This window comes from Gossypium raimondii, chromosome 8 (assembly GCF_025698545.1).
Source record: "Gossypium raimondii isolate GPD5lz chromosome 8, ASM2569854v1, whole genome shotgun sequence".
In the NCBI taxonomy this organism is placed as follows: domain Eukaryota; kingdom Viridiplantae; phylum Streptophyta; class Magnoliopsida; order Malvales; family Malvaceae; genus Gossypium; species Gossypium raimondii.
In genome coordinates this window covers 10,686,487-10,709,824 of record NC_068572.1, presented here as the reverse complement: position 1 = coordinate 10,709,824, position 23,338 = coordinate 10,686,487, and the positions used below count along the sequence as shown (strand labels likewise).

The following is a 23,338-nucleotide window of genomic DNA, read 5'->3' as shown; positions in this document are numbered from 1 at the left end:
AAAATGTGGAGACACCAATAGATCTGCTGCAAAATTGCATCAATACTGTTGAACTGCTCAAAATAGTGCTGCTCAAAATGAGTGAACCGCTCGGAGAACTCCGCTAGTGTAACAGTAGGGGTAGTAGTAAGGTGAATTGAAGGTGGATGATAAGGTGGATCCTCATGGTGGAAAGGAACATCATCAGTGAAGTCCTCATGCTTATCCTAAGGATCAAAATGAGACAATTTGTATCGAGGAGGACCCACTTCGCGCTGGCGCTCAATCATCCTCATATGACTCACACTCGATAATCTTTATGGGGTCATCTGTCCAACTAGTGTGAAGAAAGAGGACTACTCCAGAGCACCGAGAAGGCCGAAATGTCATGCGAGGTGAGTCACGTACGAGCCTAGGCAGATAAGACCCTTCTTACTACGCTTTGTTTGGTGGCAAGCAAGGGCAATGAAGTAAGCAAGATCGGAGGTGTGCCCCGTCGCCATGCTTCACAAAAAATAAGCATCGAATGTACCGACGACCCTAGTGCTCTCCCTCCGACAAGTCAACGTGTGGGCCAATATGGAAAGGATATAGTGCAAGGCCAGAGGTAGTGAAGTCACCTTCAACCGACTTGGGTCATATGGCGTCGTACTAGCAGTAAGTTCTACCTGGCATAAAGATGGTGAATAATAGATGTGTCGGCATAAGGTGAGGAACCCCTTGGCACTCATGAACTCTTCAGTATAGAGTCCTAGGGCAACTCTGAAGTCTGGGATGCTCAGATGACGCGTCGTACCGCGAAGTCTGAAAGAAATAGTGCATGACTCATCATGGCTCAACATCATGTGCTGCAAGAGGAATGTCGAACAAAACTCAAGGGTAAGCTCTGAGTAGGTGGGCTTGATGGTGGAGAAGAAACAGTCCCATGGATCTATAGCAATCAGTGCACGTAGCCTATTAGCTAAATGGATTTGCTCTAAGGCTGCCCAATCAATACAATGGCCTAATCCCAATGGCCGCTACCAGAGATGCTGATATAGGTCCTCTTGAGGACCCTGTGGAAATTGTAAACATGGATGGCGTGCATTGGTGAAAGGGCTCGACGATGAGGTTGCACCTGGAGTCTTTCACCTTTTCGAAGCGAGAACGATAGTCTTAGTCTTACCTCGCTTGTTTGTCATTATGTCCTTAAAAAAGTAGAGAACCAAACAACTATTTCAGCATCAAAGTAAAAGCACAAATCGACACAATGGGTCAACTCAATAACCACAAATCGAATGTCGAATCTTACTAAAATCAAAATTACAAGATCGAACACTCAGCTAAAAATAATTGAAGCTAAATTGAACATAAAATAAGTAGCAAAAACATAATAAAAATAAGAATAAAAACAATAATGAAAGTAGAAAACAAAACCCTAAAATAATAAAAATAATAAACCATCAACCACTAACACAACTATAGAAATACTAATACGACTCATAATCATAACAATAATAAGACTAAGTAATAATAATTTAAGATAATAATAATAATAATAATAATAATAATAACTAAAAAAATGAGTATACGAATTCAAGTCACCATAAACAGATACTACTAGAACTAAAAATAAGAATAAAAATAATAAAAATAACAATGATAATAAAACTAAGAAATATAGGAAAAATAAAACAAATAATAAATATAATAAAAGAAAATAAAGAAAAAGAAAATTTTAAAAAGGAATAAATTAGAAGGGTAAACGGTGAAGTAACCGACAGAGGGCGGGGACGACGGCACGAGGGAGGTGGTGCACACAGCGGAGACCGGTGGTAATGGTCTGATGATAGAGACAGGAGTGGGTGGGAGGTGGGGTTGGGGGAAACATAGAGGGGGCAAGGGTGGTTGGGTTGCGGTTGTCTAGATTTACAGGGAGGATGGGAACGGAGAGTGAAGGCTGCTCAGAGGTGGGGGTTGTTGGTGAAGGAGAAAGAAAGAGGGAGGAGTTCAGATGTTTGGTCGATAGTGGATATCAAGGTTGGCTGGCAAGGGAATGAATGGGTGAAGTGGTGGCGGCTAGGGTGGGAGAGGATAGGAGGGTTGATTGTGCGAGTGAGAAGGGGGAAAGGGAAGAGGTAATTGGGAGAAAGAACGTTCGGAGGTGTTGTAGATGAGGAAGAAAGGGAAAGGTAGGGGTTTGGAGGGGAGTGAGAGAAATAGGAGGGAAAGAATGACGATGGCTAAAAAGGGGTTCGACGTGGGCAAAGCAGAACGATGGTGTAAGGGCTTTGGGAGAGGAAAAATGTAACAGCCCGTTTTTATTGAAATAGGAACAGTGGTGTCGGTACCATAAATCTGAAGTCAAAAAATTTATTTTATTATTATTTTATTGCTTACAGCATGATAATAGTAATACTGTATAAAAATTTCTTTAAGAAATTTTACCATTTACATGCTCAATTTGATAAAAATGTCTAAATCACGTAAAGTGTAAAAGTTGAGTTTTAATAGCTAAAGGTATTAAATAGGTATAAAAATTTAATGTATGAGTCCTTATATGGTAACTAGACCAAGTAATGGTGTTAGTAGATGAACATGGCTTGACATTATTGAAATATTAAGTGTTTTTAAAGGTTATTTTGGTAATTAGTAAATAAAGTTAATATTAAATAAAAACAAATTAAACATTATCTTCTTTAATTCTTCTCAACTAAATTTAGGGTAAAAGAAAATAAATTGAAGGGCTTTTAATTTTGGCAACTTCTCATTGTCTAATTGACATGTATTTTGACCCGTTTTTAATGACTTTTATGTTTTCGGGATCGTTGTAGCTTAATCTAGCTAGCTAGGGGACTAATTTGTGAAACTGTTAAACTATTAGGGTTTTACCATAGATGCATGTACATGAGTTTAGAATTTTGATATTAGAAAATGAATGGTTGTTGTTAGATAAACAACTTTTGTAAAGGAATTTTTGGTGAAATAGTCAAATAGGGACTAAATTGAAAAATGGTAAATATTACACGGTATAATTTGTGAATTAGTGAAATGTGTGGGCTGCTATAAGTGTATAAGATATTCGGCTAAGCTTGGGTAAGGGTAAAATTGTATGAATTTCATTTTCTAAGCCTAGGGATTAAATTGCAAAGAAATTAAAAGTAAAGGGGTAAAATGATAATTTTGCCAAAAATATGTTTTGGATTAAATTGAATGAATTATATGTTGAATTGAGTTAAATTTATCCGTATAGATCCAGTTAAACCTCATACGGAGTTAGATCGGGGCAAAAAAAAATCTCGAATTAATCACCTCCGTATCTACGTATACTCGTCAAGGTAAGTTCGTGTAATAAAATTGTGTTTATATTTTTTAATTGAAATATGTATAATGTTATGAATTGCCCTACATAATTACTAATTGCATATCCAATGGTGCACAACGATTACCGAGCTTCGTTTGAACTTTAGGAATCCATAGGATATGAATGACATGTCATTAGGGTTATTGATTTATAGCTCGTGAGAGCATACCAATTTATAGCTTGTGAGAGCATACCGATTTATAGCTCGTGAGAGCATACAATTTTCAACTTAAATGAGCATACCAATTCACAGCTCATATGAGCATACATGTACATGAATTGACGGATTACAGTTATATGAGCTAGACTATGTGTGAGTTATCTCGGGTATCCAATGGTATTCTAAACAATTCAACGGTCAATGTTCTGTTGCGAAACGATATGATTTCAATACGAACTATTACAGGTATACACATGAAATACATAGAAATGATGTTACATGATATATATAGATATATGAAATGGATGATACATGTATATGGAATTTTATAAATTGTTGTGTTCATCCATGATTATTAACTTATATATATATGTGTGTTTACATGGCTAACATGGTTGGTGAATAATTGCTTAGGCATTTGGCCAAATTGTGTTGGGATATGCTTTGTTTACTTACCTAATATGTGACTAAATGATAAGTTATATTCTATGTTATACGAACTTACTAAGCTTAAATGCTTACTCTGTCTTATTTTCTATGTATTGTAGAGAATCGGAAGCTTGTTCGGGTTGGAAGCTTGTCTGAGCTATATCACACTATCCACCGGCTCTTTTGGTACTTTTGGATATTTAATTTTGATTATAATGGCATGTAGGTATTTTGGCTAATGTTGGCCTATGAATATGGCCATTTGGTTTGGCTTGTGATTTGGCACTTGATGATGTTATGAGCTTAGTTTTGGCATGTAAATATTAGCCTTAATATGGTTGATAATTTGGTAAATGTGTTTGAATGATGAAAAGGGAAATAAGAGTTGAATGTGCATATTATATATGTCTTATAACTTGTTGTGAATTGGTATTTTGCTATAGAAGACATATATGTATGTTAAGGCTAGTAATTGAGTGGTTATTTGGTACCATTTGGTATACTTTGGTTAGGTAACCAAATGTCATGTATTGATGCTAATGTGCCAAGTTAGTTGAGTATTTTGGGACAAATAGAGTGCATGATTGAACATATTTACATGTTGTCATTTGAGGTGCCTAAAGGCATATTGGTTGTATGAAACTATACCATATGTATATATATTTTTTATTCTTGATTTGGAGGTCTTATTATGGCTTGGTTATATATGCAAAGTTGGTTATAGGTACATGACAAATTGGGTGAGAAAAACGACTTGTAAAATGGCCTATTTTCATCCACATGGGCGTGTGTCTCAGCCGTGTGCCAGGGGACACATGCCCATGTGTCCCCTGTAGCTTTCAAAGGGTTGCAAGTCAGGATGTTACACAACCTAGCACACGGCCTGGCACACAAGTGTGTGACTTGGTCGTGTGACCCAAGTCAGTGAGTTACACAGGCGCGGACACGGGCTGGGACACAACCATGTGTCCCTACTTCGAATGCCCACACGCCCACACGGCCGTGTGATCCCTACAGTGTTGAAAATTTTTACTGTTTTCTAAAAAATTTCTTGAGTTTTCGATTTAGTCCCAACTTATTTCTAATGCGTATTTAGGGCCTCAAAGGCTCGTATAAGGGACAATATTTATGATTTGACTTGGTTTTAATATGCTTATTGATAAGTTATGAAATGTTTGAATTTTTCTGTTCGTTTGAATCGTAAACTCCATAATGCTTAGTAACCTTGTTCTAGCGACGGATACGGGTTAGGGGTATTACAAAAAAGATAAAACAAAAAATAGGACTTAGGGTTTTAAAGGGAACACGGTCATTTTTAGGCCTGTGTTGGGCTACATGGTCGTGTTTAGGCTCGTGTTGGGCCACACGGTCGTGTCACACGCCCGTGTGATGCTTCCTCAGCCCGTGTGTGATTTAAAATTTAAGCCCAGTGGTCACACGGCCGTGCACCAAGTTGTGTGTGATCTTCCTTTGTTTCTCCCATGCCCGTATGAGGCTATGCAGAGCATACGGTCTCAGACACGTCTGTGTCCCTGGCTCCTGTAACTCACTATTTTGTAATCAAATTGAAAAAAATTCACTCGAATATACACACAGCCTTGGACACACCCATGTGTCTAGTCCGTATGGATCACCTTAGGTCATGTAACAGTCGAAATTGGAAAAATTAAGTTACAGGACTCACACGTCCCAGGACATGCCCGTGTGCCTTACCACGGCCATGTCTTCAAACCATGTAACTCTCTATCATTTGCTCCGCATGCACACGGCCTGGGACACGCCCGTATGGTAAATTTTTTAAATTTAGTTTAATTAAAATTTTAAATTAACATGCAATAAAATTAAAAGAATAAATAAAATTTAAACACTCGGGTTTCCTCCCGAGAAGCGATTATTTAGAGTCTATGCTCAACTTTACCTTGTATGCGCACAGTTAGGGTAGTTCTCGGAGCTGAAACTCCTCTTTCTCATTATCAATTTTAACACCAAAATAAGGTTTGATTCGAGTACTTTTTACCTTAAATGTGTCGAACTCAGAATGTGTTACCTCAACTATACCGTATGGAAAAACGTTCAGTACCGTAAATGGGTTCGATCCGCTTGACTCAAGCTCCGAAGGGAAAAATTCATGGATCCAATTTGTCTAGTAGTACTCTATCCCCAACCTTAAATTGATTCGTTCTCATCACATGCGTATCATGGCGTCACTTTGTGTCTTCATCGTGTTTTATCGGTTTCTCCTTAACATGCGTTCGTCATTCATCTAGTTCATCGAGTTGTACCATTCGCTCTTCATATGTTGTTCGGTTTCTATCAACTTACTGAAACATGGCTCCAACATGTTTTCACGAGGGATTTTCTTCAAAGAACATTGAGCCACATGGTTACTAACATTAATAGAACATTTAATATCATTTCGCTCACTAGAGACTCTCACAGAATCAAGTGCTTGAAGAGTAATCTTTTCGTCACCTATATGAAGCACAAGTTCACCCATATCAGCATCAATAAAGTTCTAGCGGTGGCTAAAAAGGGTCGACCTAAGATCATGGGTACCTCACTATCCTCATCCATGTCTAATACAACAAAGTCAATGGGAATATGAATTTATCGATTTTCAGAAGTACATCCTCAATAATGCCCTTAGGATATCTAATGGTTCTATCCTCTAATTGAACACTCTTCCTAGTGTGTTTAGGTTTCCCAATACCAAATTTTTTATACATTTTATAAGGCATGACATTAATACTAGCCCCTCAGCCAAAACATTTTCAGCATTTATACTACCAATGAGACAATGAATAGTAAAAATCCCTGGATCTTTAAGTTTGTTGGGTAGTTTGTTTTGTAGAATGGCTGAACAAACTGCATTGAGCTCCACAGTTGACAAGTCTTCTAACTTCCCCTTGTTTGCTAACATTTCCTTTAAGAATTTGACATAATTTGGTATCTACGAAAGAGCTTCAACAAACGGTAAGTTAATGTGCAATTTTTTTAAGAGCTTGAGAAATTTCCCATATTGTTCGTTTGTGTGGTCTCTCTTTAACACGTTTGGATATGGAACTCATGGTTTGTATTCTTTGAAAATCGGTTTTTGTTCTTTCTTATCTTCTTCAACCTCATCATTGTTCACCACATCTTCTTACCTCGATTCTTGTTCAAGTTCAACTAACCCTTCCACGTCTCGAACAGTGACTGCGTGAAGCTGCTCCCTTGGGTTAGTTTCAGTATTACTAGGCAAGCTACCTTGTGGTCTTTCCGAGACTAATTTAGCAAGCTATCCTCTTTTATTTTCAAGTTCATGAATTGATGCTTGCTGAATTTGCAGTGTTGCCACAGTGTTTTGAAAACAAGTTTCTGACACTGAGATAACTTTCATCAACATCTCCTCAAGGTTCTGATTCTTCTCTTGCTGATAAGGTTGTTGAAAACCCAGAGGGGGTTGTATTCTTTGATTTCCTTTACCACCCCAAGAGAAGTTGGGATGGTTCCTTCAACCTGCATTATAGTTATTACTATAAGAGCACGTTTGGTTCGCTGTATTGGAATAGAGGCGTAATGGAATAGAGGTGTAATGGAATAGAGGTGTAATAGCAAATCAATTGTTTGGTTGAATGTAATGGAATAGAGGCGTAATAGTATTCTTGTGTTTGGTTGAATGGAATAGAGGTGTAATAGCATAATGGAAAAAAACTAAAATGACTAGAATACCCTTAGCATAAATTTGTTTGGGTAAATGATTATTGTTATTGTTATTTAAATTTTAATAAGATTATTAATATCAATAATAAATAATTTAATCATATTTAAACATAATTATTATTAAATATATTATAATTAAAATATATAATTTAATAAAATTCTTAATAATCAATATTCTTATATGAATTTCTTGAAATCATAATATATGATACTATAAAATATAATTTAACATAATTATTATTAAATATATTATAATTAAAATATATAATTTAATATAATTCTTAATAATTAATATTCTTATATGAATTTACTCAAATCATAATATATGATACTATAAAAGATAATTTAACATAATTATTATTAAATAAATTATAATTAAAATATATAATTTAATAAAATTCTTAATAATTAATATTCTTATATGAATTTACTCAAATCATAATATATGATACTATAAAAGATAATTTAACATAATTATTATTAAATATATTTTAATTAAAATATATAATTTAATAAAATTCTTAATAATTAATATTCTTATATGAATTTACTCAAATCATAATATATGATACTATAAAAGATAATTTGAAATAATTAATATTAAATATATTTTAATTAAAATATATGATTTAATAAAATTTAAAATAATTATAAATAATAAATTTTCTTATATGAATTTTTATAATATAAAATAATTATTATTACATATAATTTAATAATAATATATAATTTCATAAAATTCTTGATAATAAATTTTCTTATATGAATTTATACAATTTAAAATAATTAATATTAAATATAAATTAATAATGATATATAATTTCATAAAATTCTCAATAATAAAATGTTCTTATATGAATTTACTAAAATCAAAATATAACTTGAGTGTGATATTCTGCATAAACATAATTAACTTATATTAAGAAAAGGTTAGATGAAAATAAAATTCTACATCATAATCCATATGTTGTATAGTTTTACAACATCAAAAAGTTTGAACATTGATTTTTTATGGGTCAGAACGAAATCTTCTGACCCATTCCAATCGCGCAATAGAAGGTAAACTAAAGAAAACGATCATTTGAGTTGGATGATTTGGAATTTTAAGCAAAGCTCGATACCGCTGACCGTCGGTTAAACCTTCAATTTCCCATAAGGTTGAATATAAATTTGAAGCTTTCTCTTCCATCTTTTGATATTCTTCTGACTTCTGCTGAACTACCACCTCGGAGGCAATACTCCTACTGATTTGATCGCCAACGGCCTTGATGTTTTCGGCCAATAAAGTGGCAGCCTCATCAAATGAAGAAGACATATCACGAGCATCAGATTTCTTCTTCCTCTTGTTTGAAGATGAGGAACCCCCTTGGTCTCTATCTCGTTGCGGCTCCGCAGCAGAAACATCCATGTCATCCAAAGAGATGTCAGCTTCGCAGTCATAGAATGAGTTTCTTTCTTCATCCATACATGTAGTATGTACACCCTCAACATTTATTTCTTCAAGAACATCAGCAGCTGTTTGAGCATCTTTCCCAGTTGCTCGATCTCTTGCGTATATGGTAGTAAGCTGGTCGTAGTAAGGGAAACTACGATGTCTGAATTGAGCGGCTTCTTTGTGACTCTAAGAAAATGAGGAAATCATATTAGTTATAAGTTTGGTAAAAATAAGATAATAAAGACTTGAAATAATATTACCTTTAAATAGGAGTCCCAAACCGCATCTTCAGCAACAACGAGCTGTCTATGCTCGTCCCAACCAAAACCGCTATTGTTTTGGCCATTAAGCATGTCATAGACGATTGACCACTCCCTTTTTAGTAACCTAATCCTCGATTCAATATTAGGTTTCGCCTTCAACATTGCATTTGGTAAAACCTTTTGTAGCATTCTTTCCAACTCGTTTAAATAACCGGCTTTGAACCCGGTATCAGCATTAAATGTTCCAACATTGTGCAGGTCCACCATGCAGGAAACCAATGCTGCATCTTCTTCTAGAACCCATATTCTTTTGGTTCCTCGTGAAGCTTGAGAAGAAGCATTTGGTTCTGGAACACCTGACATAATTATCTTAAGAATAAAAAAAAACAAATTATATTAATTACTATTTTAATATCATGAATCAAAAAGTGAACACTTTATAAAATTATAATTAAGTTCAATATCATGAATCAAAAGCTCCATACCACAAAAAATTTAAAATTATAACACATGCTGAATGAGAAGAAATTAGATTATAATTCAACAAGTTTAGTACAATACAAAAATCAATACAAAAGTTTCACAAAAGTTTCACAAACTAATTTCTAGATGCTTGCCATTCATCGAACATTTGGTTCGCTAGTTCCATCCTCCAAGTAGCCCAAGCATCCGATGGATGAATATTTGTGATATTCGGTTCATCGTCATCCACCACATTAGTAGGTAATCCTTCTCCCACATCCGCTTCAATGGGCAATACTCATATGGGTTCGAATAAAATTATGGAGCAAACAACATGCAATAATAATTCTATTGTGCACCCTTACAGGATAGAACGATGGACTCCTAAGTATTCCCCATCTAAGTTTTAATAACCCGAAGCATCTCTCAATAACATTACGTGCTGAGGCATGTTTCATATTAAAAAACTCTTGCGGAGAACTTGGCTGATAACCCTGACGCCACTCGTTCAAATGATATCATTGTCGTCTAAAAGGTGTAAGAAATCCCTCACAATTTGTGTATCCAGCATCAACTAGATAATAACAACCTATAAAATAATTTTTTTTAAATGATTAATTCAGCTCAAAAAGTTTGATCTTAATGAACACTATCAAAGTCCTTTAACTATCCACTTTACCATGAGGAACAATTAGTCCATGTCTTCTACTAATGGCATCTCGAAGAACCCGTCCATCGGCAACTGAACCTTCCCAACCAGGAAGAACATAAACAAATTGCATCTCATGTGTACAAACACCTAGCATATTTGTTGCTATATCACCTTTTCGCGTTCGATATCTAGGTTTATCAACTGTTGGCACCCTAATCTTGATGTGGGTTCCATCAAGAGCACCTAAGCAATTCTATATCACATGATATAAAACCTTGAGTTAGAATACTAATTTAAATCTAAGTCAACTAAATGTTGTACAAGCTATATATAAAACTCAGTCTAATACCTTAAACCATTTCAACCTTGTGTCAGAAGAATCGACTGTAATTGGCTTCGGCTTTTTAAATAACACATCTTGTAAGCGTATGACAGCATTTAAAACACTATGAAATGCTCTGCTAACAGTTTCCTCGGACCTTCTAAAGTGATGCTTGATAACTCGATTTTTCAGGTGATGGGAGATGATATGTAAAAACATTGCTACTTGCTCATCAACAAGCATGTTTCTTGACGACTTCAATCCCCCTATCGATTATAACATCTCACATAGTTTAAAAAAGGTAGTTCTATTCATCCTAACTTGTTTAATACAAGTCTCGTCACTAGCATATACAAGCCTTTTCACGTAATCCCGTTTTGCATAAAAATCTAAGGTATAGGACCTAATCCTTGGTCTATAAGTCTGTAGGCTAAGGCTGGCACCCATTCTAAACAAGAACCAAATCGCAATTCTACAGATTTCCAACCATAGTGTCAATTCAATACCAATTCTTTTACGCCTCTCACGTTGTGCAATTAAAGGCAGACGAGCCATTACTGCAACATATTAAAATTAGAACACACTATCAAAGAATTGAAGTTGCAATTACACGTTATCAAAAAAAATAAACAATATTAATTTAGAACACACTATCAAAGAATTGAAGTTGCAAATTAAATTTTATAAAAATAATTGAGAGACAAACAAATTAAAAATGAGAGCAACTAGGTTATTAATTTTGGGGGAGTTGATAGGATTATATAGGGATAACTTGACAAGTTGCTTCTCAAACAAGAATGCTTATAAGAAATTATAGGAAGGAACATTGAATCTAAAAGAATCAAGATGGCACGTGTTTATTTTAATTAGTAAAATTATTAGTAAAATTTGCATAAATGATTGATAGCTATTAACAAATTTAATATTTTAAAGATAAATAATTATAAATTAATAATATATTGTGTTTAACATATAGAAAATGATAATATTTTGTAATCAAATAATAATAAAGAGGTAAACACTCCATAACTTAGTAATAAATAATTTATAACACACAGTGTAAAAAATATTATGGACAAAAATTTAAATAATAAATATAATATAAAACTAAATAGTTAATAAGAATATAGTAATAAACTTTATCATTGTAATTATAAAAATCTATATAATATATTGATTCAGAGAAAGTGTATATATTTTTATAAATATTACCTAATTGAAAATGAATTCTAACTTAATGTCTAACTGTAAATACATTATTTTAATTAATAAAATATTATAAATTCCACATTTTGAATAATTCACGTAGATAAAATTTTTAAAATAAAGAAATATTAAATATGTTTTTCTATTAATATTAAATTTTAATTGTTATGCCATGTTTTATTTATATTTTGGATTTAAATGTATAGTTTTATATTAATATTATATAATCAAAATGATTTTTATTATATTTCAATTAAAAATATTATATAATCAAAATGATTTTAATTATATTTTAATATACCTTAAATAACATAAATAAAATTTTTATTTGAGCTTAAAGTTAGCACAATTTATTTTAATAATGTTTAAATTTGAACGAGATCTTTGAAAGTATCAAAATCGTTATATTTTTATCATAATTGATATTAATACAAGAATTGATACTAAAGTTTGATGTCCTTTTAAATTATAACGATCTCATCATTTTTGATCCATGTAGTACTCATCATATTTTGATCCATGTAGTACTCACATTTTTTTATATTAATACAAGAATTGGTACACCATTATCTTTAAGTATCAAAATATTTATTAAATACAAATAATAGATTAAAAAAGAAAAACACAAGTACCAAATTATATATTGCTCCTTTTTATAACAATATTCATCCATGAATTTGTAATGTACAAGTACTTTAACTTACCTACAAGATTGAAATCATAAGGTCTTTGATATCTATGTAATCGACAATGTGTATGTTTAATTATTTTAGAAAAATGGAATACTTGAAAGATATTGAAGTATCGAATCTTCACACATATATCCAAACATACGCTACACATACATATTTCAAAAAGAATGAAACGTAAAAGCAACATATAGGAAAAAACTCTCTTAGTTTCATAATTCCACACCAACTTGGAGATCAAATTAGCGAGAATCGCATACTGGGTGTTAATTCATTTGAAACTAGTCGTATTAATACACATTCAATATTTAAAATATATATTAAAATATAATTTAGAGAATAGAGGATCATTCACGAAAACTGTTGAGCCATGGAAAGCTACACTATACCTATAAGAAAAGACTATATATGGAGAGCTAATTGATGCATGCAAAACTCCGATTGCTACACAATAATATTTTAAAAGTTTTTGGTCATACATGTTAAACATTTCGCAACCAATATAAATCTACATTTTTTTCACCTCCAAATTAACAGCACCATTGGCAACATCCAACATGGGTTCTTATGCTAAAACCATGATTCTCCTTTTCTTATTGGTCTGTCTCCATTCATTTATCAGTGAGCAAACATTTCAAAGCATTCAAAGTTGAAGTAGTCAAGTCAGTTTTAAAGATGATTAACAAACCTGCTCCCTTCATAGTTTTCAGTAAAAAGATCGAAAAAGGTAAATTTCATAAATAAAAAAATACATTAACAGATAATGTAACAGATATTTTCATAGAAAAACTTGTGGGGATAGAAAAAAAAGAATAACTTTTGGCAATGAATTTGAAAAAGGAATAAACTTGATGAAACAAATTATAAAATAAAAAGAACAATGTAATGTTTCAATGTAATCTTTGGTTCTTATTATATAATTAGAAACATTATCTTACGACAGTATCATCTGTTAAGCCTAATCTGACTATTGTTTTCAAAGGATTGTCGGTCCTATGCTGATGAATAAAGACATACATGCATAATTTTCCCTACAATATCCATAATAACACTATCAACAAACAACGGTATGCATTTCTTAAGCCTAACCAACAACACAAAACACATCAACAAACAACAGACAACAGGCAACAGTATCAACAATATGCATAATAACACTACAATTCAGTAGCCCCATCCATCCATATTAAAGCAAGCAACACTATCAACAAACAACAGTATGCATTTCTTAAGCCTAACCAACAAAAGAAAACACATCAACAAACAACAGACAACAGTCATCAATTCTTAAGCCAAGGCACCTTATCAACAAACAACAGTCATCAATTCTTAAGCCTAATCCGAAATTTGTTTCTCCGGAACGGAATGCTGTCCTATGCAGAAGAGTATACATGAAATGCATACTTAGCCCTTAACTAAAGTAGGATTCAATATACAAATCCCGTCCATATTAAGAAACAACAATAGAAACATGCAATCGGGGAAAACTACATTTCAATCGCACATGCAATACAAACAAAATAACTAAGGAAAACTAACCTGTAAATGAGCAAATCGGGGCACAGTTCGATGAAGAAGAACCTGTAATGAGAAAAGGGGAAACTGATTAGATAAAAACAATAGAAAAGGAAATAAAATTATCGGGCTAACTTGTGACGTCACGTAAACCTGTAATGAGCAAGTCGGGGCAGAGTGCGATGAAGAAGAACCTGTAATGAGAAAAGGGGAAACTGATTAGATAAAAAAAATAGAAAAGGTTTACCTGGAAAGTATATTGTTTTCATCTACAATAGAAAATGATATTATTCTATCGGGTTAGGAAAACTAACCGATGACGCAAATCGGCAGAAACTGAGCAAATCGGCCGAAAAAGAAAAGAAAAGAAACAGAGGGAGCAAATCTGCAGAAAAGAAAAGAAAATAAACTGAGAGCAAAATCGGCAGAAAAAAAATAAACTGGGAGCAAATCGGCAGAAAAGAAAAGAAAAGAAACAAGGGAGCAAATCGGCTGAAGCTAAAAGGAACAGAAGAGAAACAAAGGGGATCGGGGGAGGGTAAAACAGGGAGGGTAAACTGAAGCGGCAACTAATCTGGGCAAAAGAGAGGGATTAGAAATCGGTGGTTTTTACCGATTAGGAAAGTAATGTATTACACGCATATTAGCAATACATTTAACCAAACGACGGAATAAAGAGGGATTAGGTGGGGCCCACCGATTAGGGGTGTATTGGCTATGCCAATACACCCAACCAAACATGGTGTAAGGGTTATTTTGAGCTCTACAATTGTTACCCATATAGTTGATTTGCTCATTCTCTGTGCTAGGACCGAAGGGTGAACATTCTGAATTATTCATTCCACCTCCAATTGTACCGCATTGCATCACCAGATTCACCTGCGTAGAAAAATATAAACCATCAATTTTCTTATTCAGTACTTCTACTTGGTTTGATAACATGATGATGGGATCTAGATTAAAAACACCGACTGCTTTTATCGGTTTTGTTCTCATGACTTGCCACTGATAATTATTCATTGCCATTTCCTCTATAAACTTATAAGCTACTCATGTGTTTTATTATTCAGTTTTCCACCAATTGTTGCATTAATTAACTACCTAGTCGAGGGATTCAAACTATTGTAAAAGGTTTGAACTTGTAACCACAAAGGTAACCCATGATGAGAGCACCTTCTCAATAAATCTTTGAATCTCTCCCATGCATCATATAATGTCTCTAAATCGATCTGGGCAAAGGAAGAAATGTCATTCCTCAACTTAGCTATTTTAGCTGGTGGGAAATACTTCAAGAGAAACTTATCAATCATCTGAGCCCATGTAGTGATAGAACCTTGTGGTAAAGAGTTTAACCACTATTTTTCCTTATTCCTCAATGAGAATGGGAACAATCGTAAGCGAATGGCGTCATCAGTGACACCATTAATCTCCAAAGTGTCGCAAATCTTCAAAAAATTAGTCAAATGAGTATTTGGATCTTCATATTGTAAACCATCGAACTGAACATATTGTTGCACTATCTGAATAGTACTCAACTTCAGGCCAATTTTTTTTTTCAACAAGAGTAGGTCTCACAATACTTGATTTAGCCCAAATCAGACTAGGCTTGGCATAATCGTACAAAGTAAGAGGAACAGGATCTACAGAAGGTAGTTGAATATTCTGATTATCACACATCTCTTCAATAATATTGTTGTTCTCTTCTTCGTCTACTATATTCTGTTGACACTGCCTTGTTTCTCTAACCTCTTTACAATTTCTACGAGCAGTACTTTCAATCTCACTATCAAAAACCAATGGTCCCGATGGGTTTCCTTTGGGCATAAACAAAAAGAACTTGCCAGAAGCAAACAAAAGTAAAGTTAAAATGTAACAATTAAATTAAAAAAATATATCAAAATAAAAAAATGGATTAAGTAATAAAAATAAAGTTTTCCAAATATTTCAGTCCCCGGTAACGACGTTAAAAACTTGATGTGTCATGAAACTAACTAAAAATATGGCAAAAGCAAGTGCACCTATCGATAAATAGTATAGATATGGTGAGTAAAGATATTGTATCCACGAGGACTAAAAGTATTAGAAATTACTATTTTCCTATTATTTAACCCAAAAATTGGAGTTATTGATTTAAACTAAAATTACTAAATTAATTTAACTAAAGAACTCAACAGAGATTAAATCAGGAAAATAATTGAATAATAACCAATAAGCAAAACAATACTTAGGAAATAATCCACCTAGACTTCATCTATTATTATGAATCTGAATTAAACGATTTATTCACTTGGTATCTTGATCCGTAGAAATCCCTAAATTAAACTAATATCTCTTTCAAGATTAAGAGCAACTGAATCTAGGTTGAGTAATTGAAATTTCCTTCTAATTAAAACCCTTATTGTCGCATTAACTCGATCTATGGATTCCCCTATTAGATTTGACTCTAATCCAGTAGATTTATGTTGTCCTATTTCTAGGATTGCATGCAACTCCACTCAATTATGCTAAATCTACTCTTAAATAGGGACTTTTCCACCTCTGATTTAAGCACATTAGACATGAATTAATGACCCAGAACTATTAAAACAAGAGATAAGCGCACATAACTGAGAACAAGAATAAAGTATTTATCACGTAAAATAGAAATCAAATAATAGAATTCATCATAGGGTTAATATTCCTAGGTATCTAGAGAACGAGTTCATAATTATGAATAAAAACATCTTAAAGAAAAAATAACCGCAAGAAATAGTGAAACTCATAAAAACTTCAAAAGAAATTAAAAGGAAGTATTCAATCATGATGGAAATCTGCTTCAAAGTTGGCTCCAATGGTGTTCTTCGAGATGTTTTCTTCAATATTTTCTGATGGCTCCCTCTTCTCTTCTTCTATTTTGTATTTATAGATTTTAGAATTCCCAGAAAACCTGAAAGTTGCATTTTTTTGCATGCTTGGGATACGAATTTCGAAATCGACACGGTCTGGCACGTGGTCGTGTGCTAGCCCGTGTGGCTCACATAGCCGTGTGTCCAGCCTGTGTGGGAAGGCCCAACCCGTGTGGGTCCTGAAATCTACTCTATTTGTCTGATTTTCGGTCCTTTTGCTCCAAAGTGCTTTTCTAAGTATAGAAACATGAATTTAAAGGATTAGGATTATAAAATTCCCCAATTTGCATAAATGATCATTCAAAAATGCATTAAGAACGGGATTAAAACATGTTATTTTTTCACCTATCAGCATAAATTTACTTGCACCAAACATCTCATCTGTATAACTATTCCAATATCATTAATCCAATATGACTTCAATTTGGCATCAAACATATCGATGCAACTTATTGAATTACAACCTATTTGACCATTCATTAAACCATTCAAACCATAAACTAGACCATGTTAGTTCATACCCTAAATATGATATTCAAGTGTAATATGTATAGCTTAACATTTCATGCTCATCATATCTTAACCAACAGAAAAACAAGATCAAATCAACATGTGTTAAACTAATTCCAATTTATCTAAATGTCATTCAAACCAATCAAATACCAACATATCAATGCTATATTCATCACCAATTGTACCAATTCAATTTCCACAAGCATAACTCAATTATTTACCAAATCATACCACTTTAACAAAGCAATAAACATTTTCAAGGCCATGCTTCAAACTCAAATCTAATAAACCAAAATCACTTTCATGCCTTAGCATTTCTTTATACTTACCTTGAGTATGCAGTTCAATCATTTCCATTTCAACCAACTATCAAACATTTCAAACTTTAAGCTACATGCCAAATTCTTATACATATCAAGATACCTATATACATGCCACAAAATATAGCTTTTAAAAAATTAAAAGGTTACCAAATCAATAACAGGATAGTGTGAGCTTCTCAATGATCAGCTAGACACATTCTGCAAGTTGGCAATTTACAGGGAAAGGGAAAACAATGGAGTAGGCATATCAAAAGCTTAGTAAGTTCACATGCATTAAAAAATAGCAACCTTGGTTTACAATCTAATACAATAAACTATTAGCTTGTCAAGTTTTGCCTAAACAAGGCAACCACAATTGAATAAGGTGGTGAGTTCAACATAAATTGTATCATATAGTAACCAAACGTATAACTTTTTGATTTACTTATAATCAACATTTCAGTGTCATTCATATATTCAATCAACATTTAATCAATTCGATATCAAATTCATATAATTTTCTGAATCGAATCGGTTGATTCATCACATTTTCATATCCGGTTGAATATATATATCTAGTTCGCATGATCTTTCACATGTTATCAATATCTGTATATTGTAACTCATCATTATAGCACTAACTCGCAATATTAATCCAGTTCATATATCATTTATAAATTTTACATTTTATACCCCTATTAACCTAACTTGGACTTGAATGGATACACAAATCTAGCCAACACACCAAATTTGGCACTCAATCCTTATCGGACAATTCTGAAGTAAATAGTTTGTGTCCAGCGCTCATCGGTATAACCGAAGTAAAAATTGTACCCAACACTCATTGACACGTAGTCGAAGTAATCCGTACTTTATCTATCCTATGGTATGTTAGCTATATCTGATTATGCCTGAATAGTTAATAGGGTAACTATTTATTTAAATCATTATTTCGTTCAATTCGCAATTCATAAATCCAATTCATAATTGAAATCACCAATTCATCACAAAGCATGTCTGTAACACCCCAAATCCGACCTAGACATTATGGTCGAATCTCGGAAGTCACATTAAGATCATTTGAAAATATTTATTTATTACAATAGCTAGATTTCGATTGTTTTTACAAAATTAAAAAAATTCAAATATCGATTAATTAATTTTTTTTGAAAAATAATTATTTAAAACAGAATATTTGTGAAATTTATTATAATGCAAAAGAATCTCATCATAAATAATTTAAGTAAAGATTTTATAATATTCTTATTTATTATATATATATTTTTTAAAATTATTTTGATAAAAATCTTTCATAACGGCCATTGAAAAATATTTACAAAAATCACAAAGTTATAGGCTTTTTAAAATCAAGTAAAACCCAAAATGATTTAAAAGATATAAAATATTTGTAAATTTATCAAGCATGCATGCAAAACAGTTTAAAATTGTAAAATAAAGAAACAACCCAATTAAACAGTCCAAAGTCTAAAGTCCAAAATAACATCCAAAAATAGTTTAATAACCCATTATTAAAAAGGCATAATTGCCAAAAAAAAAATCCTCAACATTTGGGGGATTTTGGTTTTGTGCCCTTGACCTTTTTATTTTTTGATTGACACCCTCAACATTACAACTTTTTAAGAAATCAGCCCAATTTTAACGGTCAACATGAGTTGACCGTTAATCAAATTGTAGGTCAACATAATAGCCCATGTCGCATGCCATATAAGCGCACAACATCATAGATGATGTCATCTATTTAACAATTTTTTTTTCTCATTTTCTCTCTTGCCAAACACCACTTTTTTTTCTTCAAAACACATGGTTGTTGCCATTTTTTTTCCTCTCATTTTCTCTCTTGCCAAATATCATTTTTCTTCTTCAAAACATATGAAATTCAAATTGACCTAAACATGGTTAATAGAAACTTCAGGATTACAGATGAAGCTTCGAATAAAAATTTCTATTAGGCTTCCAAAATGACAACAACTGTATTTATAAGCATATATATAGTATTAAAAGGGACATTGCCCATTTTCCACTTGACACAAAATTTAGCTTTGACTACGATGTTGAAAACCTAGACACCACAGCTGGCTATGTTGACCAGCCGAAAATTATTAAGGGAATTATTAATGTTCATATTGGTTGGCTGTGAATCCAAGTAAAAAAGAGTATATGGGGGGAAGTGGAAGTCTCATGGATGTTGTTCGTCGATGGTTTCAACATCGCCACTTGATTCATTCTTCTTCGAATCAACAAAATAATAACATTATCACCAATCATCTTGATGCTTCTTCTTCATCCTCTATTACTCTAACCCTCACTCAAAAATAATCACAAGAATCAACGACTGATATTTTCATTCAGGATTTTGATTTTTCTTCCTTGAGGCTTGTTAAAGTTCCTAAGAGTCATTACTTTCTTGTTTCTTCCATGGATTCTCACAAGAAGGTACTTTTACTTATTTTTTTCAGATCTCATCTGCTTTCTTTGCAACCGTTATTTTTAAATAATTCAAAATTTTGAACTGCGATCGTTGTTTTTTTAATGTAAAACTAAAAAATTAGGGAGACATTTTTCATTTAAAGAGCTAAATTATGGATTTGCGTGGTTTATACCTAATGTTCAATAGCTTCAAAAGAGTGACCTAGATATGGATCCACAAACTCAGCATCGTCAGTGAAGAAAATGGATTTCGGGTTCTGGTTTTTTGTTGAAACCGGGTTACATTCATCTCCAGTTACTCCAACCATATGTTTTGAAGAAGAAAAATGGTGTTTGGCAAGAGAGAAAATGAGAGAAAAAAATGGTAGCAACTATGTGTTTTGAAGAAAAAAAGTGGTGTTTGGCAAGAGAGAAAATGAGAGAAAAAATTTTGTTAAATAGATGATGTCATCTATGGCGTCCTTTGCTTATGTGGCAAGCCACATGGGTTATCATGTTGACCTACAATTTGATTAATGGTCAACTCATGTTTACCGTTAAAATTGGGCTGATTTATTAAAAAATCGTAATGTTAAGGGTGTCAATCAAAAAATAAAAATGCCAAGGGCACAAAACCCAAAGCCCCCAAATGTTGAGGGTTTTTTTACAATTATGCTTATTAAAAATATTCATCCGAGAGGCTCCTTCGAATGCCGATTCCAAGCCCTAAGTCTGTGTATTACCAGAAAGGTTTAGAACTAACGGGGTGAGCTTTTGAAGCCCATTGTGGGTCTTATATCAAGTTAAATAACAAATAAACACATATTCATCATATAACATGATCAAATTTGATGCGCATGATCGTGAGAGTGAAATTTTTGTAAAAACATTATGCAATTTTTTATAAAGCATCCTACCCATCACTGCTATAATCCAAAAAGAGTTCCCTAGAACGCATCCATCCAAACACTTCAATGTGGACGAAGCCACCAATATTTGTGTCAAGCTGCCATGTAGGTTGTGGACAAAGCCACCAACTCTTCCTCCTTACAATATCCCACCCCATGCATGTAATATGGTCATATATAAACATTTTACTCATTTTAAGATTTCATTTGTCACAATAGGCATGTTGAGTATGCAAATCAGATAATACAATATAGGGCATGTCATGAGAAATAGAAATATGCACATAACTGCACAATCATTCACCAAATCACATCAAATAATACTTGCGATCATTAAACGATCAGTTAGAGATACTTACTTGAGAATCATCCTTTTTATGGGTTTAACATCCCTTTTTCGAATACTTTGTGTATTCTTAACTTTTCATATTACAGATATTTATAACATGGTTTTAATTATAAACAATTATACTTTTTTTTGGTAAGTTAACCCACACCTGATTGTAGGTCCATAACAAAACTCCACCTTAAGAACGCCCACACTTGGTTCTACTCAATAAGTTACCTACTTATCAACAAAAGCGATCTTACAATTAGGGGGTCGTTTTAACTATTTTATGGCATATGGCCATCTAATGATACTCTGATTAATACTCAACCTTAAAAAGTTAATCGCAATGTGATCTTGTTCCCAATTTTAGAAACTCTCCAGGTTGGTACTGATCGACCCTTCAACAAAAATAGTCTAGTGAAAACTTGCATACTCACCTAACTCAATTGAATGGGAAGGGGTGTTGGATCACTGGAGTGTCGAGTTAGAGAAGAGAAAGAGTCTCGTGAAAAATCACTTGAAAGAGTGAGTCAAGATACAACATTTAAATTAAATAAAATAATTTAAAACTAAAGGAAAATAGAGATATAGGATTTCAAGTACTAAATAGGATGAAAGAGTTTCAAAAATAATGAAAAAATAGAAAGGTCATCGAAACCGGTAGAGGCACAGTGGCACGACGACAGCGGCAATAGCAGTCCAACAAAAACTTGATGAAAGAGTAGAAGAAAGAGAAGGTTGATGCACAAGATGAAATAAGGGAAGAAGGAAAAGGGAACAAGAAGAATTAGAGGAAGGGAAGAAAATAGAAAGAAATGAGGTTGTTTTCTATGGTGGTGCGCAAAAGTGGCAGCTATGATTGTGCTAGGGTGGCGGTGGAGCAAAAGGAGAATAGTAGTGGTGACAAGGAGGAGGTTCGACGGTGACAATGGTGGTTCAAGGCACAAAGTGTTGGAAGAGAGGAGAAAATTAGAACAAATGGTGGTTGATGGCTAAATCAAAAGGAGAAAAAAATGAAGAGAATGGGAGGAGCTATGGAAAAAATGGTTCAATAGGTGAAAATATTGTCTAGGTACAATGAATTATTTCATATGGCAAACATGTGGAGGAGATAATGGAGAAAAAAAAGGGGATCATGTTGGAGTAAATAAGGTAAGTTGACTTGAAAATAAGGGAAAAAAATCTTCCTTAAGCAAGGAAAAGAGTGTTGGACGGAAAAGGGTTGCTAGCATGCTAAAATTGACCAAAAAAATTAAATAAAAACTTGTGAGTGAGGAGACTTAAAACTAGGACCTTTAGGAACCTTTTAAAGCTTTTAACCACTTGACTACTCACTAGCTTGTGTTCAATTTAACCGAAATTATAAAAAAAAGGAATGTTAAAATTCTACCCTCCTTAAAATAAATTTCGTCCTCGAAATTTACTTGGTTGGAAGAGGTGGGGGTATTGATGTCGCATCGCATCCTCAAGTTCCTAAGTGGCTTCACTAGAACCATAATTTCGCCACAATACTTTTACTAACAGAATTCGTTTCCTCCTTAACACTTTGATCTCACGATCTAAAATATGAATTGGTTCCTCGTCGAAGGACAAGTCTGGTTGACAAAATCTAAATTGTTTCTCACGGACGATTTATATATTTGACCCAAGCACTAATTTCTTTGAGTTTGTTTTAGTTTACTTTTAGTAAAGGAGTTTAGGATCCAAAAAGGTGCTGCGATTGAGCTTAAAGACATTTTTCAATGGTAACTTCAAGCACTTTCTCTTTTCAATTTATGCATTACTTGGGATGAGTAATGAATTAAGTTTAGGGGT

At 33.2% G+C, this 23,338-nt stretch overlaps 1 non-coding gene across 1 annotated transcript; it reads left to right on the top strand.

Moving 5' to 3' along the window:
- Positions 1 to 15,312: 15,312 nt before the first annotated feature.
- Positions 15,313 to 15,419, top strand: LOC128032349 (small nucleolar RNA R71). Its single transcript, XR_008188476.1, has one exon. It is a non-coding gene; the product is annotated as a small nucleolar RNA R71 (small nucleolar RNA).
- Positions 15,420 to 23,338: the final 7,919 nt, after the last annotated feature.